The following is a 24,003-nucleotide window of genomic DNA, read 5'->3' as shown; positions in this document are numbered from 1 at the left end:
AAAATTTGGATGTGTCCACGTTGCGCTTTGGGGCGTTTCCTGTCGCGGGCGCTAGGCCTACCCACTCAAGTGAGGTATCATTTTTATCGGGAGACTTGGGGGAACGCTGGGTGGAAGGAAATTTGTGGCTCCTCTCAGATTCCAGAACTTTCTTCCACAGAAGTGTGAGGAACATGTGTTTTTTTAACCAAATTTTGAGGTTTGCAAAGGATTCTGGGTAACAGAACCTGGTCCGAGCCCCGCAAGTCACCCCATCTTGGATTCCCCTAGGTCTCTAGTTTTCAGAAATGCACAGGTTTGGTAGGTTTCCCTAGGTGCCGGCTGAGCTAGAGGCCTAAATCTACAGGTAGGCACTTCGCAAAAAACACCTCTGTTTTCTTTAAAAAATTTGGATGAGTTCATGTTGCGCTTTGGGGCGTTTCCTGTTGCGGGCGCTAGGCCTACCCACACAAGTGAGGTATCATTTTTATCGGGAGACTTGGGGGAACGCTGGGTGGAAGGAAATTTGTGGCTCCTCTCAGATTCCAGAACTTTCTGCCACATAAATGTGAGGAACAGGTGATTTTTTTAGCCAAATTTTGAGGTTTGCAAAGGATTCTGGGTAACAGAACCTGGTCCGAGCCCTGCAAGTCACCCCTCCTTGGATTCCCTTAGGTCTTTAGTTTTCAAAAATGCACAGGTTTGGTAGGTTTCCCTAGGTGCCGGCTGAGCTAGAGGACAAAATCTATAGGTAGGCAATAAAAAAAAAAACACCTCTGTTTTCTTTCAAAAATTTGGATGTGTCCACGTTGCGCTTTGGGGCGTTTCCTGCCACGGGAGCTAGGCCTACCCACACAAGTGAGGTATCATTTTTATTGGGAGACTTGGGGGAACGCTGGGTGGAAGGAAATTTGTGCCTCCTCTCAGATTCCAGAACTTTCTGCCACAGAAATGTGAGGAACATGTGTTTTTTTAGCCAAATTTTGAGGTTTGCAAAGGATTCTGGGTAGCAGAACCTGGTCCAAGCCCCGCAAGTCACCCCATCTTGGATTCCCCTAGGTCTCTAGTTTTCAGAAATGCACAGGTTTGGGAGGTTTCCCTAGGTGCCGTCGGAACTAGAGGCCAAAATCTACAGGTAGGCACTTCGCAAAAAACACCTCTGTTTTCTGTCAAAAATTTGGATGTGTCCACGTTGCGCTTTGGGGCGTTTCCTGTCGCGGGCGCTAGGCCTACCCACTCAAGTGAGGTATCATTTTTATCGGGAGACTTGGGGGAACGCTGGGTGGAAGGAAATTTGTGGCTCCTCTCAGATTCCAGAACTTTCTGCCACAGAAGTGTGAGGAACATGTGTTTTTTTAACCAAATTTTGAGGTTTGCAAAGGATTCTGGGTAACAGAACCTGGTCCGAGCCCCGCAAGTCACCCCATCTTGGATTCCCCTAGGTCTCTAGTTTTCAGAAATGCACAGGTTTGGTAGGTTTCCCTAGGTGCCGGCTGAGCTAGAGGCCTAAATCTACAGGTAGGCACTTCGCAAAAAACACCTCTGTTTTCTTTAAAAAATTTGGATGAGTTCATGTTGCGCTTTGGGGCGTTTCCTGTTGCGGGCGCTAGGCCTACCCACACAAGTGAGGTATCATTTTTATCGGGAGACTTGGGGGAACACTGGGTGGAAGGAAATTTGTGCCTCCTCTCAGATTCCAGAACTTTCTGCCACAGAAATGTGAGGAACAGGTGATTTTTTTAGCCCAATTTTGAGGTTTGCAAAGGATTCTGGGTAACAGAACCTGGTCCGAGCCCCGCAAGTCACCCCTCCTTGGATTCCCCTAGGTCTCTAGTTTTCAAAAATGCACAGGTTTGGTAGGTTTCCCTAGGTGCCGGCTGAGCTAGAGGACAAACTCTACAGGTAGGCACTTCGCAAAAAACACCTCCTGTCTTCTATCAAAAATGTGGATGTGTCCACGTTGCGCTTTGGGGCGTTTCCTGTCGCGGGCGCTAGGCCTACCCACACAAGTGAGGTATCATTTTTAACGGGAGACTTGGGGGAACGCTGGGTGGAAGGAAATTTGTGCCTCCTCTCAGATTCCAGAACTTTCTGCCACAGAAATGTGAGGAACATGTGTTTTTTTAGCCAAATTTTGAGGTTTGCAAAGGATTCTGGGTAGCAGAACCTGGTCCGAGCCCCGCAAGTCACCCCATCTTGGATTCCCCTAGGTCTCTAGTTTTCAGAAATGCACAGGTTTGGTAGGTTTCCCTAGGTGCCGTCGGAACTAGAGGACAAAATCTACAGGTAGGCACTTCGCAAAAAACACCTCTGTTTTCTGTCAAAAATTTGGATGTGTCCACGTTGCGCTTTGGGGCGTTTCCTGTCGCGGGCGCTAGGCCTACCCACTCAAGTGAGGTATCATTTTTATCGGGAGACTTGGGGGAACGCTGGGTGGAAGGAAATTTGTGGCTCCTCTCAGATTCCAGAACTTTCTGCCACAGAAATGTGAGAAACATGTGTTTTTTTAGCCAAATTTTGAGGTTTGCAAAGGATTCTGGGTAACAGAACCTGGTCCGAGCCCCGCAAGTCACCCCATCTTGGATTCCCCTAGGTCTCTAGTTTTCAGAAATGCACAGGTTTGGTAGGTTTCCCTAGGTGCCGGCTGAGCTAGAGGCCAAAATCTACAGGTAGGCACTTCGCAAAAAACACCTCTGTTTTCTTTAAAAAATGTGGATGAGTTCATGTTGCGCTTTGGGGCGTTTCCTGTTGCGAGCGCTAGGCCTACCCACACAAGTGAGGTATCATTTTTATCGGGAGACTTGGGGGAACGCTGGGTGGAAGGAAATTTGTGGCTCCTCTCAGATTCCAGAACTTTCTGCCACAGAAATGTGAGGAACAGGTGATTTTTTTAGCCAAATTTTGAGGTTTGCAAAGGATTCTGGGTAACAGAACCTGGTCCGATCCCTGCAAGTCACCCCTCCTTGGATTCCCCTAGGTCTTTAGTTTTCAAAAATGCACAGCTTTGGTAGGTTTCCCTAGGTGCCGGCTGAGCTAGAGGACAAAATCTATAGGTAGGCAATTCGAAAAAAAACACCTCTGTTTTCTTTCAAAAATTTGGATGTGTCCACGTTGCGCTTTGGGGCGTTTCCTGCCACGGGAGCTAGGCCTACCCACACAAGTGAGATATCATTTTTATTGGGAGACTTGGGGGAACGCTGGGTGGAAGGACATTTTTGGCTCCTCTCAGATTCCAGAACTTTCTGCCACAGAAATATGAGGAACATGTGTTTTTTTTTTTGCCAAATTTTGAGGTTTGCAAAGGATTCTGGGTAACAGAACCTGGTCCGAGCCCCGCAAGTCACCCCTCCTTGGATTCCCCTAGGTCTCTAGTTTTCAGAAATGCACCGGTTTGGTAGGTTTCCCTAGGTGCTGGCTGAGCTAGAGGACAAAATCTACAGGTAGGCACTTCGCAAAAAACACCTCTGTTTTTTTTCAAAAATTTGGATGTGTCCACGTTGCGCTTTGGGGCGTTTCCTGTCACGGGCGCTAGGCCTACCCATACAAGTGAGGTATCATTTTTATCGGGAGACTTGGGGGAACGCTGGGTGGAAGGAAATTTGTGGCTCCTCTCAGATTCCAGAACTTTCTGCCACAGAAATGTGAGGAACTGGTGATTTTTTTAGCCCAATTTTGAGGTTTGCAAAGGATTCTGGGTAACAGAACCTGGTCCGAGCCCCGCAAGTCACCCCATCTTGGATTCCCCTAGGTCTCTAGTTTTCAAAAATGCACAGGTTTGGTAGGTTTCCCTAGGTGCCGGCTGAGCTAGAGGACAATCTCTACAGGTAGGCACTTCGCAAAAAACACCTCCTGTCTTCTTTCAAAAATGTGGATGTGTCCACGTTGCGCTTTGGGGCGTTTACTGTTGCGGGCGCTAGGCCTACCCACACAAGTGAGGTATCATTTTTATCGGGAGACTTGGGGGAACACTGGGTGGAAGGAAATTTGTGGCTCCTCTCAGATTCCAGAACTTTCTTCCAAAGAAATATGAGTGTTGGACCTGGCTTTTTGACAGGGACATCCCCAAACTTTTTGCCTCCTTCCTCCTATTTTTCCTGACCTGTTGTTGTTGGTTTTTGACCTCTGGGCACTTCTAACAATGAGTAACATGTGTTTTTTTAGCCAAATTTTGAGGTTTGCAAAGAATTCTGGGTAACAGAACCTGGTCCGAGCCCCGCAAGTCACCCCATCTTGGATTCCCCTAGGTCTCTAGTTTTCAGAAATGCACAGGTTTGGTAGGTTTCCCTAGGTGCTGGCTGAGCTAGAGGACAAAATCTACAGGTAGGCACTTCGCAAAAAACACCTTGTTTTCTTTCAAAAATGTGGATGTGTCCACGTTGCGCTTTGGGGCGTTTCCTGTCGCGGGCGCTAGGCCTACCCACACAAGTGAGGTATCATTTTTAACGGGAGACTTGGGGTAACGCTGGGTGGAAGGAAATTTGTGCCTCCTCTCAGATTCCAGAACTTTCTGCCACAGAAATGTGAGGAACATGTGTTTTTTTAGCCAAATTTTGAGGTTTGCAAAGGATTCTGGGTAGCAGAACCTGGTCCGAGCCCCGCAAGTCACCCCATCTTGGATTCCCCTAGGTCTCTAGTTTTCAGAAATGCACAGGTTTGGTAGGTTTCCCTAGGTGCCGTCAGAACTAGAGGCCAAAATCTACAGGTAGGCACTTCGCAAAAAACACCTCTGTTTTCTGTCAAAAATTTGGATGTGTCCACGTTGCGCTTTGGGGCGTTTCCTGTCGCGGGCGCTAGGCCTACCCACTCAAGTGAGGTATCATTTTTATCGGGAGACTTGGGGGAACGCTGGGTGGAAGGAAATTTGTGGCTCCTCTCAGATTCCAGAACTTTCTGCCACAGAAATGTGAGGAACATGTGTTTTTTTAGCCAAATTTTGAGGTTTGCAAAGGATTCTGGGTAACAGATTCTGGTCCGAGCCCCGCAAGTCACCCCATCTTGGATTCCCCTAGGTCTCTAGTTTTCAGAAATGCACAGGTTTGGTAGGTTTCCCTAGGTGCCGGCTGAGCTAGAGGCCAAAATCTACAGGTAGGCACTTCGCAAAAAACACTTCTGTTTTCTTTAAAAAATTTGGATGAGTTCATGTTGCGCTTTGGGGCGTTTCCTGTTGCGGGCGCTAGGCCTACCCACACAAGTGAGGTATCATTTTTATCGGGAGACTTGGGGGAAACTGGGTGGAAGGAAATTTGTGGCTCCTCTCAGATTCCAGAACTTTCTGCCACAGAAATGTGAGGAACATGTGATTTTTTTAGCCAAATTTTGAGGTTTGCAAAGGATTCTGGGTAACAGAACCTGGTCCGAGCCCCGCAAGTCACCCCTCCTTGGATTCCCCTAGGTCTTTAGTTTTCAAAAATGCACAGGTTTGGTAGGTTTCCCTAGGTGCCGGCTGAGCTAGAGGACAAAATCTATAGGTAGGCAATTCGAAAAAAAACACCTCTGTTTTCTTTCAAAAATTTGGATGTGTCCACGTTGCGCTTTGGGGCGTTTCCTGCCACGGGAGCTAGGCCTACCCACACAAGTGAGGTATCATTTTTATTGGGAGACTTGGGGGAACGCTGGGTGGAAGGAAATTTGTGGCTCCTCTCAGATTCCAGAACTTTCTGCCACAGAAATGTGAGGAACAGGTGATTTTTTTAGCCAAATTTTGAGGTTTGCAAAGGATTCTGGGTAACAGAACCTGGTCCGATCCCTGCAAGTCACCCCTCCTTGGATTCCCCTAGGTCTCTAGTTTTCAGAAATGCACAGGTTTGGTAGGTTTCCCTAGGTGCCGGCTGAGCTAGAGGCCTAAATCTACAGGTAGGCACTTCGCAAAAAACACCTCTGTTTTCTTTAAAAAATTTGGATGAGTTCATGTTGCGCTTTGGGGCGTTTCCTGTTGCGGGCGCTAGGCCTACCCACACAAGTGAGGTATCATTTTTATCGGGAGACTTGGGGGAACGCTGGGTGGAAGGAAATTTGTGGCTCCTCTCAGATTCCAGAACTTTCTGCCACAGAAATGTGAGGAACAGGTGATTTTTTTAGCCCAATTTTGAGGTTTGCAAAGGATTCTGGGTAACAGAACCTGGTCCGAGCCCCGCAAGTCACCCCTCCTTGGATTCCCCTAGGTCTCTAGTTTTCAGAAATGCACAGGTTTGGTAGGTTTCCCTAGGTGCCGGCTGAGCTAGAGGACAAACTCTACAGGTAGGCACTTCGCAAAAAACACCTCCTGTCTTCTATCAAAAATGTGGATGTGTCCACGTTGCGCTTTGGGGCGTTTCCTGTTGCGGGCGCTAGGCCTACCCACACAAGTGAGGTATCATTTTTAACGGGAGACTTGGGGGAACGCTGGGTGGAAGGAAATTTGTGCCTCCTCTCAGATTCCAGAACTTTCTGCCACAGAAATGTGAGGAACATGTGTTTTTTTAGCCAAATTTTGAGGTTTGCAAAGGATTCTGGGTAGCAGAACCTGGTCCGAGCCCCGCAAGTCACCCCATCTTGGATTCCCCTAGGTCTCTAGTTTTCAGAAATGCACAGGTTTGGTAGGTTTCCCTAGGTGCCGTCGGAACTAGAGGACAAAATCTACAGGTAGGCACTTCGCAAAAAACACCTCTGTTTTCTGTCAAAAATTTGGATGTGTCCACGTTGCGCTTTGGGGCGTTTCCTGTCGCGGGCGCTAGGCCTACCCACTCAAGTGAGGTATCATTTTTATCGGGAGACTTGGGGGAACGCTGGGTTGAAGGTAATTTGTGGCTCCTCTCAGATTCCAGAACTTTCTGCCACAGAAATGTGAGGAACATGTGTTTTTTTAGCCAAATTTTGAGGTTTGCAAAGGATTCTGGGTAACAGAACCTGGTCCGAGCCCTGCAAGTCACCCCATCTTGGATTCCCCTAGGTCTCTAGTTTTCAGAAATGCACAGGTTTGGTAGGTTTCCCTAGGTGCCGGCTGAGCTAGAGGCCAAAATCTACAGGTAGGCACTTCGCAAAAAACACCTCTGTTTTCTTTAAAAAATGTGGATGAGTTCATGTTGCGCTTTGGGGCGTTTCCTGTTGCGGGCGCTAGGCCTACCCACACAAGTGAGGTATCATTTTTATCGGGAGACTTGGGGGAACGCTGGGTGGAAGGAAATTTGTGGCTCCTCTCAGATTCCAGAACTTTCTGCCACAGAAATGGGAGGAACAGGTGATTTTTTTAGCCAAATTTTGAGGTTTGCAAAGGATTCTGGGTAACAGAACCTGGTCCGATCACTGCAAGTCACCCCTCCTTGGATTCCCCTAGGTCATTAGTTTTCAAAAATGCACAGCTTTGGTAGGTTTCCCTAGGTGCCGGCTGAGCTAGAGGACAAAATCTATAGGTAGGCAATTCGAAAAAAAACACCTCTGTTTTCTTTCAAAAATTTGGATGTGTCCACGTTGCGCTTTGGGGCGTTTCCTGCCACGGGAGCTAGGCCTACCCACACAAGTGAGGTATCATTTTTATTGGGAGACTTGGGGGAACGCTGGGTGGAAGGACATTTTTGGCTCCTCTCAGATTCCAGAACTTTCTGCCACAGAAATATGAGGAACATGTGTTTTTCTTTTTGCCAAATTTTGAGGTTTGCAAAGGATTCTGGGTAACAGAACCTGGTCCGAGCCCCGCAAGTCACCCCTCCTTGGATTCCCCTAGGTCTCTAGTTTTCAGAAATGCACCGGTTTGGTAGGTTTCCCTAGGTGCTGGCTGAGCTAGAGGACAAAATCTACAGGTAGGCACTTCGCAAAAAACACCTCTGTTTTTTTTCAAAAATTTGGATGTGTCCACGTTGCGCTTTGGGGCGTTTCCTGTCACGGGCGCTAGGCCTACCCATACAAGTGAGGTATCATTTTTATCGGGAGACTTGGGGGAACGCTGGGTGGAAGGAAATTTGTGGCTCCTCTCAGATTCCAGAACTTTCTGCCACAGAAATGTGAGGAACTGGTGATTTTTTTAGCCCAATTTTGAGGTTTGCAAAGGATTCTGGGTAACAGAACCTGGTCCGAGCCCCGCAAGTCACCCCATCTTGGATTCCCCTAGGTCTCTAGTTTTCAAAAATGCACAGGTTTGGTAGGTTTCCCTAGGTGCCGGCTGAGCTAGAGGACAATCTCTACAGGTAGGCACTTCGCAAAAAACACCTCCTGTCTTCTTTCAAAAATGTGGATGTGTCCACGTTGCGCTTTGGGGCGTTTACTGTTGCGGGCGCTAGGCCTACACACACAAGTGAGGTATAATTTTTATCGGGAGACTTGGGGGAACACTGGGTGGAAGGAAATTTGTGGCTCCTCTCAGATTCCAGAACTTTCTTCCAAAGAAATATGAGTGTTGGACCTGGCTTTTTGACAGGGACATCCCCAAACTTTTTGCCTCCTTCCTCCTATTTTTCCTGACCTGTTGTTGTTGGTTTTTGACCTCTGGGCACTTCTAACAATGAGTAACATGTGTTTTTTTAGCCAAATTTTGAGGTTTGCAAAGAATTCTGGGTAACAGAACCTGGTCCGAGCCCCGCAAGTCACCCCATCTTGGATTCCCCTAGGTCTCTAGTTTTCAGAAATGCACAGGTTTGGTAGGTTTCCCTAGGTGCTGGCTGAGCTAGAGGACAAAATCTACAGGTAGGCACTTCGCAAAAAACACCTTGTTTTCTTTCAAAAATGTGGATGTGTCCACGTTGCGCTTTGGGGCGTTTCCTGTCGCGGGCGCTAGGCCTACCCACACAAGTGAGGTATCATTTTTAACGGGAGACTTGGGGTAACGCTGGGTGGAAGGAAATTTGTGCCTCCTCTCAGATTCCAGAACTTTCTGCCACAGAATTGTGAGGAACAGGTGATTTTTTTAGCCAAATTTTGAGGTTTGCAAAGGATTCTGGGTAACAGAACCTGGTCCGAGCCCCGCAAGTCACCCCTCCTTGGATTCCCCTAGGTCTCTAGTTTTCAAAAATGCACAGGTTTGGTAGGTTTCCCTAGGTGCCGGCTGAGCTAGAGGACAAAATCTATAGGTAGGCAATTCGAAAAAAAACACATCTGTTTTCTTTCAAAAATTTGGATGTGTCCACGTTGCGCTTTGGGGCGTTTCCTGTCGCGGGCGCTAGGCCTACCCACACAAGTGAGGTATCATTTTTAACGGGAGACTTAGGGGAACGCTGGGTGGAAGGAAATTTGTGCCTCCTCTCAGATTCCAGAACTTTCTGCCACAGAAATGTGAGGAACATGTGTTTTTTTAGCCAAATTTTGAGGTTTGCAAAGGATTCTGGGTAGCAGAACATGGTCCGAGCCCCGCAAGTCACCCCATCTTGGATTCCCCTAGGTCTCTAGTTTTCAGAAATGCACAGGTTTGGTAGGTTTCCCTAGGTGCCGTCGGAACTAGAGGCCAAAATCTACAGGTAGGCACTTCGCAAAAAACACCTCTGTTTTCTGTCAAAAATTTGGATGTGTCCACGTTGCGCTTTGGGGCGTTTCCTGTCGCGGGCGCTAGGCCTACCCACACAAGTGAGGTATCATTTTTAACGGGAGACTTGGGGTAACGCTGGGTGGAAGGAAATTTGTGCCTCCTCTCAGATTCCAGAACTTTCTGCCACAGAAATGTGAGGAACATGTGTTTTTTTAGCCAAATTTTGAGGTTTGCAAAGGATTCTGGGTAGCAGAACCTGGTCCGAGCCCCGCAAGTCACCCCATCTTGGATTCCCCTAGGTCTCTAGTTTTCAGAAATGCACAGGTTTGGTAGGTTTCCCTAGGTGCCGTCAGAACTAGAGGCCAAAATCTACAGGTAGGCACTTCGCAAAAAACACCTCTGTTTTCTGTCAAAAATTTGGATGTGTCCACGTTGCGCTTTGGGGCGTTTCCTGTCGCGGGCGCTAGGCCTACCCACTCAAGTGAGGTATCATTTTTATCGGGAGACTTGGGGGAACGCTGGGTGGAAGGAAATTTGTGGCTCCTCTCAGATTCCAGAACTTTCTGCCACAGAAATGTGAGGAACATGTGTTTTTTTAGCCAAATTTTGAGGTTTGCAAAGGATTCTGGGTAACAGATTCTGGTCCGAGCCCCGCAAGTCACCCCATCTTGGATTCCCCTAGGTCTCTAGTTTTCAGAAATGCACAGGTTTGGTAGGTTTCCCTAGGTGCCGGCTGAGCTAGAGGCCAAAATCTACAGGTAGGCACTTCGCAAAAAACACCTCTGTTTTCTTTAAAAAATGTGGATGAGTTCATGTTGCGCTTTGGGGCGTTTCCTGTTGCGGGCGCTAGGCCTACCCACACAAGTGAGGTATCATTTTTATCGGGAGACTTGGGGGAAACTGGGTGGAAGGAAATTTGTGGCTCCTCTCAGATTCCAGAACTTTCTGCCACAGAAATGTGAGGAACATGTGATTTTTTTAGCCAAATTTTGAGGTTTGCAAAGGATTCTGGGTAACAGAACCTGGTCCGAGCCCCGCAAGTCACCCCTCCTTGGATTCCCCTAGGTCTTTAGTTTTCAAAAATGCACAGGTTTGGTAGGTTTCCCTAGGTGCCGGCTGAGCTAGAGGACAAAATCTATAGGTAGGCAATTCGAAAAAAAACACCTCTGTTTTCTTTCAAAAATTTGGATGTGTCCACGTTGCGCTTTGGGGCGTTTCCTGCCACGAGAGCTAGGCCTACCCACACAAGTGAGGTATCATTTTTATTGGGAGACTTGGGGGAACGCTGGGTGGAAGGAAATTTGTGGCTCCTCTCAGATTCCAGAACTTTCTGCCACAGAAATGTGAGGAACAGGTGATTTTTTTTGCCAAATTTTGAGGTTTGCAAAGGATTCTGGGTAACAGAACCTGGTCCGATCCATGCAAGTCACCCCTCCTTGGATTCCCCTAGGTCTTTAGTTTTCAAAAATGCACAGCTTTGGTAGGTTTCCCTAGGTGCCGGCTGAGCTAGAGGACAAAATCTATAGGTAGGCAATTCGAAAAAAAACACCTCTGTTTTCTTTAAAAAATTTGGATGTGTCCACGTTGCGCTTTGGGGCGTTTCCTGCCACGGGAGCTAGGCCTACCCACACAAGTGAGGTATCATTTTTATTGGGAGACTTGGGGGAACGCTGGGTGGAAGGACATTTTTGGCTCCTCTCAGATTCCAGAACTTTCTGCCACAGAAATATGAGGAACATGTGTTTTTTTTGCCAAATTTTGAGGTTTGCAAAGGATTCTGGGTAACAGAACCTGGTCCGAGCCCCGCAAGTCACCCCTCCTTGGATTCCCCTAGGTCTCTAGTTTTCAGAAATGCACAGGTTTGGTAGGTTTCCCTAGGTGCTGGCTGAGCTAGAGGACAAAATCTACAGGTAGGCACTTCGCAAAAAACACCTCTGTTTTTTTTCAAAAATTTGGATGTGTCCACGTTGCGCTTTGGGGCGTTTCCTGTCACGGGCGCTAGGCCTACCCATACAAGTGAGGTATCATTTTTATCGGGAGACTTGGGGGAACGCTGGGTGGAAGGAAATTTGTGGCTCCTCTCAGATTCCAGAACTTTCTGCCACAGAAATGTGAGGAACTGGTGATTTTTTTAGCCCAATTTTGAGGTTTGCAAAGGATTCTGGGTAACAGAACCTGGTCCGAGCCCCGCAAGTCACCCCATCTTGGATTCCCCTAGGTCTCTAGTTTTCAAAAATGCACAGGTTTGGTAGGTTTCCCTAGGTGCCGGCTGAGCTAGAGGACAATCTCTACAGGTAGGCACTTCGCAAAAAACACCTCCTGTCTTCTTTCAAAAATGTGGATGTGTCCACGTTGCGCTTTGGGGCGTTTACTGTTGCGGGCGCTAGGCCTACCCACACAAGTGAGGTATCATTTTTATCGGGAGACTTGGGGGAACACTGGGTGGAAGGAAATTTGTGGCTCCTCTCAGATTCCAGAACTTTCTTCCAAAGAAATATGAGTGTTGGACCTGGCTTTTTGACAGGGACATCCCCAAACTTTTTGCCTCCTTCCTCCTATTTTTCCTGACCTGTTGTTGTTGGTTTTTGACCTCTGGGCACTTCTAACAATGAGTAACATGTGTTTTTTTAGCCAAATTTTGAGGTTTGCAAAGAATTCTGGGTAACAGAACCTGGTCCGAGCCCCGCAAGTCACCCCATCTTGGATTCCCCTAGGTCTCTAGTTTTCAGAAATGCACAGGTTTGGTAGGTTTCCCTAGGTGCTGGCTGAGCTAGAGGACAAAATCTACAGGTAGGCACTTCGCAAAAAACACCTTGTTTTCTTTCAAAAATGTGGATGTGTCCACGTTGCGCTTTGGGGCGTTTCCTGTCGCGGGCGCTAGGCCTACCCACACAAGTGAGGTATCATTTTTAACGGGAGACTTGGGGTAACGCTGGGTGGAAGGAAATTTGTGCCTCCTCTCAGATTCCAGAACTTTCTGCCACAGAAATGTGAGGAACATGTGTTTTTTTAGCCAAATTTTGAGGTTTGCAAAGGATTCTGGGTAGCAGAACCTGGTCCGAGCCCCGCAAGTCACCCCATCTTGGATTCCCCTAGGTCTCTAGTTTTCAGAAATGCACAGGTTTGGTAGGTTTCCCTAGGTGCCGTCAGAACTAGAGGCCAAAATCTACAGGTAGGCACTTCGCAAAAAACACCTCTGTTTTCTGTCAAAAATTTGGATGTGTCCACGTTGCGCTTTGGGGCGTTTCCTGTCGCGGGCGCTAGGCCTACCCACTCAAGTGAGGTATCATTTTTATCGGGAGACTTGGGGGAACGCTGGGTGGAAGGAAATTTGTGGCTCCTCTCAGATTCCAGAACTTTCTGCCACAGAAATGTGAGGAACATGTGTTTTTTTAGCCAAATTTTGAGGTTTGCAAAGGATTCTGGGTAACAGAACCTGGTCCGAGCCCCGCAAGTCACCCCATCTTGGATTCCCCTAGGTCTCTAGTTTTCAGAAATGCACAGGTTTGGTAGGTTTCCCTAGGTGCCGGCTGAGCTAGAGGCCAAAATCTACAGGTAGGCACTTCGCAAAAAACACCTCTGTTTTCTTTAAAAAATTTGGATGAGTTCATGTTGCGCTTTGGGGCGTTTCCTGTTGCGGGCGCTAGGCCTACCCACACAAGTGAGGTATCATTTTTATCGGGAGACTTGGGGGAAACTGGGTGGAAGGAAATTTGTGGCTCCTCTCAGATTCCAGAACTTTCTGCCACAGAAATGTGAGGATCATGTGATTTTTTTAGCCAAATTTTGAGGTTTGCAAAGGATTCTGGGTAACAGAACCTGGTCCGAGCCCCGCAAGTCACCCCTCCTTGGATTCCCCTAGGTCTTTAGTTTTCAAAAATGCACAGGTTTGGTAGGTTTCCCTAGGTGCCGGCTGAGCTAGAGGACAAAATCTATAGGTAGGCAATTCGAAAAAAAACACCTCTGTTTTCTTTCCAAAATTTGGATGTGTCCACGTTGCGCTTTGGGGCGTTTCCTGCCACGGGAGCTATGCCTACCCACACAAGTGAGGTATCATTTTTATTGGGAGACTTGGGGGAACGCTGGGTGGAAGGAAATTTTTTGGCTCCTCTCAGATTCCAGAACTTTCTGCCACAGAAATATGAGGAACATGTGTTTTTTTTGCCAAATTTTGAGGTTTGCAAAGGATTCTGGGTAACAGAACCTGGTCCGAGCCCCTCAAGTCACCCCTCCTTGGATTCCCCTAGGTCTCTAGTTTTCAGAAATGCACAGGTTTGGTAGGTTTCCCTAGGTGCTGGCTGAGCTAGAGGACAAAATCTACAGGTAGGCACTTCGCAAAAAACACCTCTGTTTTCTTTCAAAAATTTGGATGTGTCCACGTTGCGCTTTGGGGCGTTTCCTGTCACGGGCGCTAGGCCTACCCACACAAGTGAGGTATCATTTTTATCGGGAGACTTGGGGGAACGCTGGGTGGAAGGAAATTTGTGGCTCCTCTCAGATTCCAGAACTTTCTGCCACAGAAATGTGAGGAACTGGTGATTTTTTTAGCCCAATTTTGAGGTTTGCAAAGGATTCTGGGTAACAGTACCTGGTCCGAGCCCCGCAAGTCACCCCATCTTGGATTCCCCTAGGTCTCTAGTTTTCAAAAATGCACAGGTTTGGTAGGTTTCCCTAGGTGCCGGCTGAGCTAGAGGACAATCTCTACAGGTAGGCACTTCGCAAAAAACACCTCCTGTCTTCTTTCAAAAATGTGGATGTGTCCACGTTGCGCTTTGGGGCGTTTACTGTCGCGGGCGCTAGGCCTACCCACACAAGTGAGGTATCATTTTTATCGGGAGACTTTGGGGAACACTGGGTGGAAGGAAATTTGTGGCTCCTCTCAGATTCCAGAACTTTCTTCCAAAGAAATATGAGTGTTGGACCTGGCTTTTTGACAGGGACATCCCCAAACTTTTTGCCTCCTTCCTCCTATTTTTCCTGACCTGTTGTTGTTGGTTTTTGACCTCTGGGCACTTCTAACAATGAGAAACATGTGTTTTTTTAGCCAAATTTTGAGGTTTGCAAAGAATTCTGGGTAACAGAACCTGGTCCGAGCCCCGCATGTCACCCCATCTTGGATTCCCCTAGGTCTCTAGTTTTCAGAAATGCACAGGTTTGGTAGGTTTCCCTAGGTGCTGGCTGAGCTAGAGGACAAAATCTACAGGAAGGCACTTCGCAAAAAACACCTTCTGTTTTCTTTCAAAAATGTGGATGTGTCCACGTTGCGCTTTGGGGCGTTTCCTGTCGCGGGCGCTAGGCCTACCCACACAAGTGAGGTATCATTTTTAACGGGAGACTTGGGGGAACGCTGGGTGGAAGGACATTTGTGCCTCCTCTCAGATTCCAGAACTTTCTGCCACAGAAATGTGAGGAACATGTGTTTTTTTAGCCAAATTTTGAGGTTTGCAAAGGATTCTGGGTAGCAGAACCTGGTCCGAGCCCCGCAAGTCACCCCATCTTGGATTCCCCTAGGTCTCTAGTTTTCAGAAATGCACAGGTTTGGTAGGTTTCCCTAGGTGCCGTCGGAACTAGAGGCCAAAATCTACAGGTAGGCACTTCGCAAAAAACACCTCTGTTTTCTGTCAAAAATTTGGATGTGTCCACGTTGCGCTTTGGGGCGTTTCCTGTCGCGGGTGCTAGGCCTACCCACTCAAGTGAGGTATCATTTTTATCAGGAGACTTGGGGGAACCGTGGGTGGAAGGAAATTTGTGGCTCCTCTCAGATTCCAGAACTTTCTTCCACAGAAATGTGAGGAACATGTGTTTTTTTAGCCAAATTTTGAGGTTTGCAAAGGATTCTAGGTAACAGAACCTGGTCCGAGCCCCGCTAGTCACCCCATCTTGGATTGCCCTAGGTCTCTAGTTTTCAGAAATGCACAGGGTTGGTAGGTTTCCCTAGGTGCCGGCTGAGCTAGAGGCCAAAATCTACAAGTAGGCACTTCGCAAAAAACACCTCTGTTTTCTTTAAGAAATTTGGATGTGTTCATGTTGTGCTTTGGGGCGTTTCCTGTTGCGGGCGCTAGGCCTACCCACACAAGTGAGGTATCATTTTTATCGGGAGACTTGGGGGAACGCTGCGTGGAAGGAAATTTGTGGCTCCTCTCAGATTCCAGAACTTTCTGCCACAGAATTGTGAGGAACAGGTGATTTTTTTAGCCAAATTTTGAGGTTTGCAAAGGATTCTGGGTAACAGAACCTGGTCCGAGCCCCGCAAGTCACCCCTCCTTGGATTCCCCTAGGTCTCTAGTTTTCAAAAATGCACAGGTTTGGTAGGTTTCCCTAGGTGCCGGCTGAGCTAGAGGACAAAATCTATAGGTAGGCAATTCGAAAAAAACCACATCTGTTTTCTTTCAAAAATTTGGATGTGTCCACGTTGCGCTTTGGGGCGTTTCCTGTCGCGGGCGCTAGGCCTACCCACACAAGTGAGGTATCATTTTTAACGGGAGACTTAGGGGAACGCTGGGTGGAAGGAAATTTGTGCCTCCTCTCAGATTCCAGAACTTTCTGCCACAGAAATGTGAGGAACATGTGTTTTTTTAGCCAAATTTTGAGGTTTGCAAAGGATTCTGGGTAGCAGAACATGGTCCGAGCCCCGCAAGTCACCCCATCTTGGATTCCCCTAGGTCTCTAGTTTTCAAAAATGCACAGGTTTGGTAGGTTTCCCTAGGTGCCGTCGGAACTAGAGGCCAAAATCTACAGGTAGGCACTTCGCAAAAAACACCTCTGTTTTCTGTCAAAAATTTGGATGTGTCCACGTTGCGCTTTGGGGCGTTTCCTGTCGCGGGCGCTAGGCCTACCCACACAAGTGAGGTATCATTTTTAACGGGAGACTTGGGGTAACGCTGGGTGGAAGGAAATTTGTGCCTCCTCTCAGATTCCAGAACTTTCTGCCACAGAAATGTGAGGAACATGTGTTTTTTTAGCCAAATTTTGAGGTTTGCAAAGGATTCTGGGTAGCAGAACCTGGTCCGAGCCCCGCAAGTCACCCCATCTTGGATTCCCCTAGGTCTCTAGTTTTCAGAAATGCACAGGTTTGGTAGGTTTCCCTAGGTGCCGTCAGAACTAGAGGCCAAAATCTACAGGTAGGCACTTCGCAAAAAACACCTCTGTTTTCTGTCAAAAATTTGGATGTGTCCACGTTGCGCTTTGGGGCGTTTCCTGTCGCGGGCGCTAGGCCTACCCACTCAAGTGAGGTATCATTTTTATCGGGAGACTTGGGGGAACGCTGGGTGGAAGGAAATTTGTGGCTCCTCTCAGATTCCAGAACTTTCTGCCACAGAAATGTGAGGAACATGTGTTTTTTTAGCCAAATTTTGAGGTTTGCAAAGGATTCTGGGTAACAGAACCTGGTCCGAGCCCCGCAAGTCACCCCATCTTGGATTCCCCTAGGTCTCTAGTTTTCAGAAATGCACAGGTTTGGTAGGTTTCCCTAGGTGCCGGCTGAGCTAGAGGCCAAAATCTACAGGTAGGCACTTCGCAAAAAACACCTCTGTTTTCTTTAAAAAATTTGGATGAGTTCATGTTGCGCTTTGGGGCGTTTCCTGTTGCGGGCGCTAGGCCTACCCACACAAGTGAGGTATCATTTTTATCGGGAGACTTGGGGGAAACTGGGTGGAAGGAAATTTGTGGCTCCTCTCAGATTCCAGAACTTTCTGCCACAGAAATGTGAGGAACATGTGATTTTTTTAGCCAAATTTTGAGGTTTGCAAAGGATTCTGGGTAACAGAACCTGGTCCGAGCCCCGCAAGTCACCCCTCCTTGGATTCCCCTAGGTCTTTAGTTTTCAAAAATGCACAGGTTTGGTAGGTTTCCCTAGGTGCCGGCTGAGCTAGAGGACAAAATCTATAGGTAGGCAATTCGAAAAAAAACACCTCTGTTTTCTTTCCAAAATTTGGATGTGTCCACGTTGCGCTTTGGGGCGTTTCCTGCCACGGGAGCTAGGCCTACCCACACAAGTGAGGTATCATTTTTATTGGGAGACTTGGGGGAACGCTGGGTGGAAGGAAATTTTTGGCTCCTCTCAGATTCCAGAACTTTCTGCCACAGAAATATGAGGAACATGTGTTTTTTTTGCCAAATTTTGAGGTTTGCAAAGGATTCTGGGTAACAGAACCTGGTCCGAGCCCCGCAAGTCACCCCTCCTTGGATTCCCCTAGGTCTCTAGTTTTCAAAAATGCACAGGTTTGGTAGGTTTCCCTAGGTGCCGGCTGAGCTAGAGGACAAAATCTATAGGTAGGCAATTCGAAAAAAAACACATCTGTTTTCTTTCAAAAATTTGGATGTGTCCACGTTGCGCTTTGGGGCGTTTCCTGTCGCGGGCGCTAGGCCTACCCACACAAGTGAGGTATCATTTTTAACGGGAGACTTGGGGGAACGCTGGGTGGAAGGAAATTTGTGCCTCCTCTCAGATTGCAGAACTTTCTGCCACAGAAATGTGAGGAACATGTGTTTTTTTAGCCAAATTTTGAGGTTTGCAAAGGATTCTGGGTAGCAGAACCTGGTCCGAGCCCCGCAAGTCACCCCATCTTGGATTCCCCTAGGTCTCTAGTTTTCAGAAATGCACAGGTTTGGTAGGTTTCCCTAGGTGCCGTCGGAACTAGAGGCCAAAATCTACAGGTAGGCACTTCGCAAAAAACACCTCTGTTTTCTGTCAAAAATTTGGATGTGTCTACGTTGCGCTTTGGGGTGTTTCCTGTCGCGGGCGCTATGCCTACCCACTCAAGTGAGGTATCATTTTTATCGGGAGACTTGGGGGAACCGTGGGTGGAAGGAAATTTGTGGCTCCTCTCAGATTCCAGAACTTTCTTCCACAGAAATGTGAGGAACATGTGTTTTTTTAGCCAAATTTTGAGTTTTGCAAAGGATTCTAGGTAACAGAACCTGGTCCGAGCCCCGCAAGTCACCCCATCTTGGATTCCCCTAGGTCTCTAGTTTTCAGAAATGCACAGGTTTGGTAGGTTTCCCTAGGTGTCGGCTGAGCTAGAGGCCAAAATCTATAGGTAGGCACTTCGCAAAAAACACCTCTGTTTTCTGTCAAAAATTTGGATGTGTCCACGTTGCGCTTTGGGGTGTTTCCTGTCGCGGGCGCTAGGCCTACCCACTCAAGTGAGGTATCATTTTAATCGGGAGACTTGGGGGAACCGTGGGTGGAAGGAAATTTGTGGCTCCTCTCAGATTCCAGAACTTTCTTCCACAGAAATGTGAGGAACATGTGTTTTTTTAGCCAAATTTTGAGGTTTGCAAAGGATTCTGGGTAACAGAACCTGGTCCGAGCCCCGCAAGTCACCCCATCTTGGATTCCCCTAGGTCTCTAGTTTTCAGAAATGCACAGGTTTGGTAGGTTTCCCTAGGTGCCGGCTGAGCTAGAGGCAAAAATCTACAGGTAGGCACTTCGCAAAAAACACCTCTGTTTTCTGTCAAAAATTTGGATGTGTCCACGTTGCGCTTTGGGGCGTTTCCTGTCGCGGGCGCTAGGCCTACCCACTCAAGTGAGGTATCATTTTTATCGGGAGACTTGGGGGAACCCTGGGTGGAAGGAAATTTGTGGCTACTCTCAGATTCCAGAACTTTCTGCCACAGAAATGTGAGGAACATGTGTTTTTTTAGCCAAATTTTGAGGTTTGCAAAGGATTCTGGGTAACAGAACCTGGTCCGAGCCCCGCAAGTCACCCCATCTTGGATTCCCCTAGGTGTCTAGTTTTCAGAAATGCACAGGTTTGGTGGGTTTCCCTAGGTGCAGGCTGAGCTAGAGGCCAAAATCTACAGGTAGGCACTTCGCAAAAAACACCTCTGTTTTCTTTAAAAAATTTGGATGAGTTCATGTTGCGCTTTGGGGCGTTTCCTGTTGCGGGTGCTAGGCCTACCCACACAAGTGAGGTATCATTTTTATCGGGAGACTTGGGGGAACGCTGGGTGGAAGGAAATTTGTGGCTCCTCTCAGATTCCAGAACTTTCTGCCACAGAAATGTGAGGAACAGGTGATTTTTTTAGCCAAATTTTGAGGTTTGCAAAGGATTCTGGGTAACAGAACCTGGTCCGAGCCCCGCAAGTCACCCCTCCTTGGATTCCCCTAGGTCTTTAGTTTTCAAAAATGCACAGGTTTGGTAGGTTTCCCTAGGTGCCGGCTGAGCTAGAGGACAAAATCTATAGGTAGGCAATTCGAAAAAAAACACCTCTGTTTTCTTTCAAAAATTTGGATGTGTCCATGTTGCGCTTTGGGGCGTTTCCTGCCACGGGAGCTAGGCCTACCCACACAAGTGAGGTATCATTTTTATTGGGAGACTTGGGGGAACGCTGGGTGGAAGGAAATTTGTGGCTCCTCTCAGATTCCAGAACTTTCTGCCACAGAATTGTGAGGAACAGGTGATTTTTTTAGCCAAATTTTGAGGTTTGCAAAGGATTCTGGGTAACAGAACCTGGTCCGAGCCCCGCAAGTCACCCCTCCTTGGATTCCCCTAGGTCTCTAGTTTTCAAAAATGCACAGGTTTGGTAGGTTTCCCTAGGTGCCGGCTGAGCTAGAGGACAAAATCTATAGGTAGGCAATTCGAAAAAAAACACATCTGTTTTCTTTCAAAAATTTGGATGTGTCCACGTTGCGCTTTGGGGCGTTTCCTGTCGCGGGCGCTAGGCCTACCCACACAAGTTAGGTATCATTTTTAACGGGAGACTTGGGGGAACGCTGGGTGGAAGGAAATTTGTGCCTCCTCTCAGATTCCAGAACTTTCTGCCACAGAAATGTGAGGAACATGTGTTTTTTTAGCCAAATTTTGAGGTTTGCAAAGGATTCTGGGTAGCAGAACCTGGTCCGAGCCCCGCAAGTCACCCCATCTTGGATTCCCCTAGGTCTCTAGTTTTCAGAAATGCACAGGTTTGGTAGGTTTCCCTAGGTGCCGTCGGAACTAGAGGCCAAAATCTACAGGTAGGCACTTCGCAAAAAACACCTCTGTTTTCTGTCAAAAATTTGGATGTGTCCACGTTGCGCTTTGGGGTGTTTCCTGTCGCGGGCGCTAGGCCTACCCACTCAAGTGAGGTATCATTTTTATCGGGAGACTTGGGGGAACCGTGGGTGGAAGGAAATTTGTGGCTCCTCTCAGATTCCAGAACTTTCTTCCACAGAAATGTGAGGAACATGTGTTTTTTTAGCCAAATTTTGAGGTTTGCAAAGGATTCTAGGTAACAGAACCTGGTCCGAGCCCCGCAAGTCACCCCATCTTGGATTCCCCTAGGTCTCTAGTTTTCAGAAATGCACAGGTTTGGTAGGTTTCCCTAGGTGTCGGCTGAGCTAGAGGCCAAAATCTATAGGTAGGCACTTCGCAAAAAACACCTCTGTTTTCTTTCAAAAATGTGGATGTGTCCACGTTGCGCTTTGGGGCGTTTCCTGTTGCGGGCGCTAGGCCTACCCCCACAAGTGAAGTATCATTTTTATCGGGAGACTTGGGGGAACGCTGGGTGGAAGGAAATTTGTGGCTCCTCTCAGATTCCAGAACTTTCTGCCACAGAAATGTGAGGAACATGTGTTTTTTTAGCCAAATTTTGAGGTTTCAAAGGATTCTGGGTAACAGAACCTGGTCCGAGCCCCCCAAGTCACCCCATCTTGGATTCCCCTAGGTCTCTAGTTTTCAGAAATGCACAGGTTTTGTAGGTTTCCCTAGGTGCCGGCTGAGCTAGAGGCCAAAATCTACAGGTAGGCACTTCGCAAAAAACACCTCTGTTTTCTGTCAAAAATTTGGATGTGTCCACGTTGCGCTTTGGGCCGTTTCCTGTCGCGGGCGCTAGGCCTACCCACTCAAGTGAGGCATCATTTTTATCGGGAGACTTGGGGGAACCCTGGGTGGAAGGAAATTTGTGGCTACTCTCAGATTCCAGAACTTTCTGCCACAGAAATGTGAGGAACAGGTGATTTTTTTAGCCAAATTTTGAGGTTTGCAAAGGATTCTGGGTAACAGAACCTGGTCCGAGCCCCGCAAGTCACCCCTCCTTGGATTCCCCTAGGTCTTTAGTTTTCAAAAATGCACAGGTTTGGTAGGTTTCCCTAGGTGCCGGCTGAGCTAGATGACAAAATCTATAGGTAGGCAATTCGGAAAAAAACACCTCTGTTTTCTTTCAAAAATTTGGATGTGTCCACGTTGCGCTTTGGGGCGTTTCCTGCCACGGGAGCTAGGCCTACCCACACAAGTGAGGTATCATTTTTATTGGGAGACTTGGGGGAACGCTGGGTGGAAGGAAATTTTTGGCTCCTCTCAGATTCCAGAACTTTCTGCCACAGAAATATGAGGAACATGTGTTTTTTTAGCCAAATTTTGAGGTTTGCAAAGGATTCTGGGTAACAGAACCTGGTCCGAGCCCCGCTAGTCACCCCTCCTTGGATTCCCCTAGGTCTCTAGTTTTCAGAAATGCACAGGTATGGTAGGTTTCCCTAGGTGCTGGCTGAGCTAGAGGACAAAATCTACAGGTAGGCACTTCGCAAAAAACACCTCTGTTTTCTTTCAAAAATTTGGATGTGTCCACGTTGCGCTTTGGGGCGTTTCCTGTCACGGGCGCTAGGCCTACCCACACAAGTGAGGTATCATTTTTATCGGGAGACTTGGGGGAACGCTGGGTGGAAGGAAATTTGTGGCTCCTCTCAGATTCCAGAACTTTCTGCCACAGAAATGTGAGGAACAGGTGATTTTTTTAGCCCAATTTTGAGGTTTGCAAAGGATTCTGGGTAACAGAACCTGGTCCGAGCCCCGCAAGTCACCCCATCTTGGATTCCCCTAGGTCTCTAGTTTTCAGAAATGCACAGGTTTGGTAGGTTTCCCTAGGTGCTGGCTGAGCTAGAGGACAAAATCTACAGGTAGGCACTTCGCAAAAAACACCTTCTGTTTTCTTTCAAAAATGTGGATGTGTCCACGTTGCGCTTTGGGGCGTTTCCTGTCGCGGGCGCTAGGCCTACCCACACAAGTGACGTATCATTTTTAACGGGAGACTTGGGGGAACGCTGGGTGGAAGGAAATTTGTGCCTCCTCTCAGATTCCAGAACTTTCTGCCACAGAAATGTGAGGAACATGTGTTTTTTTAGCCAAATTTTGAGGTTTGCAAAGGATTCTGGGTAGCAGAACCTGGTCCGAGCCCCGCAAGTCACCCCATCTTGGATTCCCCTAGGTCTCTAGTTTTCAGAAATGCACAGGTTTGGTAGGTTTCCCTAGGTGCCGTCGGAACTAGAGGCCAAAATCTACAGGTAGGCACTTCGCAAAAAACACCTCTGTTTTCTGTCAAAAATTTGGATGTGTCCACGTTGCGCTTTGGGGCGTTTACTGTTGCGGGCGCTAGGCCTACCCACACAAGTGAGGTATCATTTTTATCGGGAGACTTGGGGGAACACTGGGTGGAAGGAAATTTGTGGCTCCTCTCAGATTCCAGAACTTTCTTCCAAAGAAATATGAGTAACATGTGTTTTTTTAGCCAAATTTTGAGGTTTGCAAAGAATTCTGGGTAACAGAACCTGGTCCGAGCCCCGCAAGTCACCCCATCTTGGATTCCCCTAGGTCTCTAGTTTTCAGAAATGCACAGGTTTGGTAGGTTTCCCTAGGTGCTGGCTGAGCTAGAGGACAAAATCTACAGGTAGGCACTTCGCAAAAAACACCTTCTGTTTTCTTTCAAAAATGTGGATGTGTCCACGTTGCGCTTTGGGGCGTTTCCTGTCGCGGGCGCTAGGCCTACCCACACAAGTGACGTATCATTTTTAACGGGAGACTTGGGGGAACGCTGGGTGGAAGGAAATTTGTGGCTCCTCTCAGATTCCAGAACTTACTTCCACAGAAATTTGAGGAACATGTGTTTTTTTAGCCAAATTTTGAGGTTTGCAAAGGATTCTGGGTAGCAGAACCTGGTCCGAGCCCCGCAAGTCACCCCATCTTGGATTCCCCTAGGTCTCTAGTTTTCAGAAATGCACAGGGTTGGTAGGTTTCCCTAGGTGCCGGCTGAGCTAGAGGCCAAAATCTACAGGTAGGCACTTCGCAAAAAACACCTCTGTTTTCTTTAAAAAATTTGGATGTGTCCACGTTGCGCTTTGGGGCATTTCCTGTTGCGGGCGCTAGGCCTACCCACACAAGTGAGGTATCATTTTTAACGGGAGACTTGGGGGAACGCTGGGTGGAAGGAAATTTGTGCATCCTCTCAGATTCCAGAACTTTCTGCCACAGAAATGTGAGGAACATGTGTTTTTTTAGCCAAATTTTGAGGTTTGCAAAGGATTCTGGGTAACAGAACCTGGTCCGAGCCCCGCAAGTCACCCCATCTTGGATTCCCCTAGGTCTCTAGTTTTCAGAAATGCACAGGTTTCGTAGGTTTCCCTAGGTGCTGGCTGAGCTAGAGGACAAAATCTACAGGTAGGCACTTCGCAAAAGACACCTGTGTTTTCTTTCAAAAATTTGGATGTGTCCACGTTGCGCTTTGGGGCGTTTCCTGTCACGGGCGCTAGGCCTACCCACACAAGTGAGGTATCATTTTTATCGGGAGACTTGGGGGAACGCTGGGGGAAGGAAATTGTTGGCTCCTCTCAGATTCCATAACTT

The sequence above is a fragment of the Pleurodeles waltl genome, chromosome 4_2 (genome assembly GCF_031143425.1).
Source record: "Pleurodeles waltl isolate 20211129_DDA chromosome 4_2, aPleWal1.hap1.20221129, whole genome shotgun sequence".
Lineage (NCBI taxonomy): Eukaryota > Metazoa > Chordata > Amphibia > Caudata > Salamandridae > Pleurodeles > Pleurodeles waltl.
Note: the sequence above shows the minus strand (reverse complement) of the source record.